Raw genomic sequence first — 6,383 nt, forward strand, 5'->3', positions numbered from 1 at the left:
ATCCACAAGCAACAAACCAGAACTACAAACTCTTTCAAAACATACCAGATATGTATATATATATGCTACACATACCTATATATAAAGTCCAGAATTATAATAATATATGTATAAGAGCCCATATTACAAGAATTTGTAAACACATTGCAGACTAAACAGTTTGCCATTATACCCATGACCCATACGTTCCTTCTTTTTTCAGGTCTTCAGTTAATTGCTATCAATAGTGTTGTATCAAATCCTTAAATAGTGAAACAAAGCTTAAAAGTACAAAGACAATGCAAAAGCACTACACTTGGATATTGTTTCTATAGATACACTCCTTTCTAAATCTTCTTCAATGTGAAAGCTTCACCTCAAATGGCCAAATATAATGCTCAGCAGTGGAACAGAAATAAGAACTCATAATACATGCATTCTACCAACACGTACTTGAAAACAAAAAAAGGCCAGCTGTATTATACCTGTTGTCATGGTATCTGTGGGGATGATGCTGCAAAACGTCTTGCAAGAAACGCTCCATCAAGCTACTAGTACCCATACGATTCCTGCAGTACGTGGTAAAATGTCTGTGCTGGGAGCTGAAAACATGCTGGTGAAAGACAAAAGAGACGACTAGTTCAATACTACTGTTAACACACTGGCCTGTTCCTAAAAATTACTTCCCAAATTAAACATTTTATATCAAAAGAAAAATCTTCAGCCTTTTCTTCTTTAAGGCCTTCATCCAATGAGATTTTTAAGCATGCTTAGAAAGTGTCAAATAATAATAAAATGTACTGAAACATCCTTGAGTTGGAACCCAAATTAGCAGCATTGACACTTGCTCACAAGGCTCTTGTAACTAATACAAATACTCCAAATGTATTTATAAATTACTATCAAAATATTCTTGAACTTCATGAGAAACATCCTATAACTCACTTGAATTAAGGAGAATTTTACTGAGCATAGAAGATTTATATAGGCTTCTATTTTCTAATTTAAAAGGTCTAAAAGAAAAGAGACTGTCAGAGCTAAAGAACAGAAAATAGTTGATCAAATGTCTTCAGCCTTGATATCTAACACATTAACCCTAATACTTTACAATATATACAGATCTCAAGATTAAAGCTACAGAAATAAACCTACTGGATGCAATGCACAGCAGTGTGCCACTTCAGAAAAGCAGACTGCAGTAGCCATGCCACTCCACCAGCTCCTTTTTAACAGGTAATAGATAAGCGGGGTATCATCTCAGTGCATACACTGTGTAATTTGCAAATTGATTAATTTTCATTCAGTACTGGTTGTTCAGTGTAAAGACTGATATTTTCTAAGATGATACAGCCTTCTTGTACTCTTTGCTATCTGTTGCTGAATCGTGCAGAAGCCTTCTTACCTGTTCCAGATTACTGTAGTGTACATGACAACAGTTGCAGTATCCTTGTCTATTTTGCACAGTGGATACTCCAGGCCAAGAATGTTCTGGACGTCTTGTGTGTAAACTGAAAGAAGCAGGTAATATTACCAAGACATGTTGGGATGTTTAACTCATGTTCTTAACATGGAAATTTTACATAGCTATCTTACTATAGAACTGGAACAAGTTTGCAAGATCAATGTCTCTATTTCAGAGTTGTAATGGCAACTTGTTATCCTTTGTTCTCCATTTAAGAAAAGATTTGTCTAGTGAAATTAGCTTGGGAATACCTTAAAATATGCAGTCCTACTTGCCAGCCAAGGAGGACAGAGAGAGGAGGTGGCTGGCCTCTTCTCCCAAGTAACAACTGATAGGACAGGAGGCAACAGGCTCAAGCTGTACCAGGGGAGGTTTAGACTGGTATTAGGAAAAATTTCTTCACCTAGAGGGTCATCACGCATTGGAACAGGCTGCCCAGGGAAGTGGTGGAATCACCATCCCTGGAAATGTTCAAACAATGCTTAGATGAAGCCCTCGGTGACCTGGTTTAGTGGTGAACTTGGCAGCCCTGGGGTAATGGTTGGACTTGATGATCTTAAAGGTCTTTTCCAACCAACCTGGATGATTCTATGATTCTGAGATAATACAAGATAAAAGGTAAGGTTGAAAAACATATTCTTTCTGGTTTACTTTGTGTAAGCAGTACGCTGGACCCCAGTTAGATCATGATCTAACTTACCTGCTACTGCTGTCCCGTCGTACAGAGCCTTCAACACCATGTCTTTCAGTTCCTATAGTGAAAACAAACCAAAACAGATTATCAAAGAGCTGGAACAGAGTTGCACCTGCAATTTATTACTTTGCTTACATTGCATTTGTCAAACCTACTATTTAAAGGAAGATTAAAAAAGAAAGCAACTGTATAGAGATCTTTTGTCCTCAAAGGTCCTCCGAGAGCTTCATAAAGTAAGTTTTACTCTTTCATGGTTGAGGTGAGTGGGAATTTTTTTCTACTGATTTCTCTGGGATCAAGACTAAGCAATCTGCATTTATACTGCTATATTCATGATCACTGAGATAAAACGTAACATTTCTTAAACAGCTTATTCCAGGACAAGAAAATTACACTGACATAAAAACTCTGCGGACAATTCAGAATTCACTTCTTCCATCTAAGTTCCATAACAAAACTTAGGAAATCAAAGTATGCAACTGAAACTACAAGGTGAACTGATGCTTCTACTATTATTAGACTGAAAAAAGAAAAGTAATAACTGCAACAAACCATTTACTTTTAAACTTCTCACCTTGTGCTGAAGAAGCAGAAGCTTCATCAGATGCTTTGATTCTGTCAAACATCTGTAAGTAAAATACAAAATAACTGAGAATAAACAGTATTTTAAAACCCACAGTAAAGCCCATCCTCAAGTTCATCCTTCAGTCCAAGCTGTTCAGAAGCACTATATTGTTTTGGCTGCAGCCAAGACTTGAGTTACATGAAGCTGCACTGTAAAAATAAACTTCTGCTATACTAGGTTACCCTAATATTATATTTAATAATTCACATTGGTTTTGATAGAAGGGGCTAATTGCTGTTCTAATTAATGAAGTCAAATACTATACTTATGAATATGACTTAGACTTTTAGGTTATGAAACAATAACCTGGTCAAATTCATTTAATTCATTCATTCCCTGAGCTGCCTTTACAATAAGGAGGAATGACGTATGCTAATAAAATCTAGGTATTATATATACCTAGACCAAACAAAATAATTATCCAGGCTGAAAAAGTAATCCTTATTGCTCAAAAGACCTGCAAAACAATATTGAATCCCACAGTTTTTAATTAACATATGACTGCAGCAACATACAGTTACATGCTTTAGTGTGCCCAAACACAAAGGGCTTTACACATTTCTTTTACATTATGGAATACAAGCATAAAATCAGCTTTCTAGTACAAACCTTAGAGTCATCAGCCTTCTTTATCCACCAAAGCTGACTCCAGACTAGCAAACAACAAATGCTGAGCAGGAGGCCATTTGCAGTGCAGGACACTTATCTCTTCTCATCCCATCTGGCAACAATGAAGTTAAAGAGCCTTTTAAAATAGAGTTAATAATGCATATTTTCCATGCCCTAGGGCATGTAAATTTTTCTGTACCACTTTGCAAACAAGTCAGTCGATAAAATGGATAAACCTCTTTTAAAGTCGGCAGTACATCCTTCTTTTTTATTATGGAAGTTGTTTTGACAGTCTTTCCTACACACATGTTAATTATTCTTTCTGGAATAACTTTGTTCCTTCTTTTTTATAGTCCGTATGTATTAAATATTGTTGTTGTTTTGGATGCCAGCACTCAAGATTTAAAGTATATAATACAATATATACTAATATATTCTACAATAACAGAAAACAAATTCCTCAATATCAACCAAATTGAAATTAATCTATTTTGAGCATTGTTCATGAACCTGCCCAGAAAAACAATGTTTTGTCTTGCTTATGTTACATAAGCTATTTAGATAACACAATAATATATCATCTGGAAATTTCAGAGTAGGTTGGATGTTCAAAGCATTTTATAAATTAATCATTATCTACTCAATGAAGTATTATCATTAGCATTACAGATAAGAAAACAGAAAGGCCACAATAATTTGCACAATCACTATCACCAGCATCACAGTGAAAGTACCATATCCTATCTCAAAACTCAGGCCTTCATAATTCGTAGATCTGCTCTTGGCTTACCATTTATGTAATGTGGGAGGACAAACAAAGTTTCAAATCAACCGTTTTTACTTTTTATGCTTTATAAACTGTTCTTACAAGAATCATTCCTTCCCTTCTCAATTCCTGTTCTCAGATATGTAGAAAAAATGCTCCTATATGAAGCTACATACCATCAGGCTTGACAGATGTGTGGTTTGGTTTTTGTTTTCTTTAAATTTGTTTTATTCTTTCCCTGACTATGCACTGGTCATTATAAAATAGCAGAGCTGTTATAGCAGTTGTAGTCAGAAGAAATACCTTAGTATCTCAACTCAAAAAAAAACACACAAAAGAACCCTCACTCCCCCCAAAAAACACCAACAAACCACACAACCAAACCACCAGACTCCTCCTTCCCACAGTGTGTCAATTCATGTAATATTAAACAAACAAAAACAAAACAAAACAAAAGGCTGTTCTTACAAAGATTCTTATCAGGCAACTGAGAAAAAATTTCTTTATAGATAAACTGATCTCAGTCACCCTGTTCTGTGTCCTATACACAGCCAGGACCCAAAAGAAAGTGAGGGGAAAGCCCACAGGACTATCTTTCATGAATGATGCTTTATGGCAAATAACTTGCTCCATGTGCTCGAAGTCAACTTACTAGTTTTCTAAGGTCTTACATACTTAAGACAAAACTGCAAATGTGGAGCGTAACAAGAGTGTAGCAACCAGAGACGAGGCTACCCCATTGACAGGGCAGTCATACAGCTGTCAGCAGGGGACACCACAACCACTCATTCCACAAAACCGAATTAAAGCACTATGATACACAAATATCTAGTTTCATCTCAGAGACGGCAAGCAACATAAACTGCAATATGTTGGAGGACAACTACTACAACAGTTTGTTACTTCCTTATTGCAAGGAATAATACCAATGATGGTGCACTACAGAGAGTTCACGCATCTGCAAGTACAATTCTGTAAGTTACACCCCTAGGTCAAGACGCAGACTCATGCACATTCAAACCGAGCAAAGAGCATAGTAACTTTAAACAGGACAGGACTATGTCCTATAACTATAATGAATTACTCCAGTCTGGATTGCCTCATCATTCTTCTACAGTTCGAGAAGATTCAATGGACCAGATTTTCTCACAGGAAGAGGGGCACATTAGGTGAAACTTGCAAAAGCCTGGTTATTTCTTAGTAACTGACAGAAAACATTAGGAGGAGATATTTACCTACAAAGCTTACAAGAGAGGAATACCTATTCTTTTACCTCAGTGCTTTATAAGGAACACTAGTGTACAAGCCAAACAAACCTGAACTCAAAATGATATACAGCACAAAAAAACCCCAAAGAAAGATACAAACCTGAACTCAAAACGATATACAGCTTGCTTATTGTCTGAAGTCAAGGTCAAATCACAGGTTAGGAATGTAAAGGATGTGCAGATGCCTTACTTATGTTGCCAAAACCTGGAAAGCCTAACTGCAATCCTGACTTTATCAAAACAGAAACTGCAGCTGTAAATCCACAAAGGATTTTCCAGGTGTCCATGCAAAGCCTGTGAAATTGGGTCTTACTTAAGGTACTTCAAACCGTAAATATTTTAAACAGTTGGATTAAGAAAGTTTATCTGTACAAGTGACAACTTTTACCACTGCAAAATCGTGTACATTGTAACAAATATAACAACAACTGGCTACATACATAAACGTTTGATTTGGTAAGTTTGTAACCAGGCTACTTCCACTGTCTTGAACACCGATGTTTCTTTTTGGCTTTATCGAATTACTGTGCGTACAGCAGCCAGAGGAAGAAAAGCCTCAAATAACCCCATTTAACAAGAGAAATCCATAAAGAGGCAACCAAAAGGCATGAATCGCATAAATCAAGAATAAATAAATAAATTAGTGGTGCATTGTGATACTATATTAAAGTGTCAAAGGCGTCAAAGAAACTCTCCAGACAGTGTCACTCTTGCACTGCAACAGGTTATGTAGAAATAAAAAGGAGTAAAAAGGCCAATCAAAACTGCTCACCCAAAATCACCTCACAAAAAACTCTCCTGCCTCGTCACCTGAGAAAGCCTGCGCTGGGTAAACAAGAGGGAAAGCTCTTCCTTAAAGTTATCTGTCTTCCAGCAGCGCTACCACAAACAGGGAGGCGGGAACTCATTCCAGCAGCTGCTTTTGCCCCATGGCCGCACAGCACCAGCTCCCTGGGACCCGTCCCTGCTGCGCCATGAAC

The 6,383-nt window shown here is 36.9% G+C and overlaps 1 long non-coding RNA gene across 1 annotated transcript; it reads right to left on the reverse strand.

Annotated features, from left to right (window-relative positions):
* Nucleotides 1-463: 463 nt before the first annotated feature.
* LOC104409141 lies at nt 464-3,483 on the reverse strand. Its single transcript, XR_719933.1, has 5 exons — nt 3,370-3,483; nt 2,710-2,761; nt 2,142-2,193; nt 1,382-1,487; nt 464-592 (listed from the first exon to the last, which is right to left on the reverse strand). It is a non-coding gene; the product is annotated as an uncharacterized LOC104409141 (long non-coding RNA).
* Between the last annotated feature and the right edge of the window lie 2,900 nt (nt 3,484-6,383).

This window comes from Nestor notabilis, unplaced genomic scaffold (genome assembly GCF_000696875.1).
Source record: "Nestor notabilis isolate BGI_N333 unplaced genomic scaffold, ASM69687v1 Scaffold5877, whole genome shotgun sequence".
NCBI classification, from domain to species: Eukaryota; Metazoa; Chordata; class Aves; order Psittaciformes; family Psittacidae; genus Nestor; species Nestor notabilis.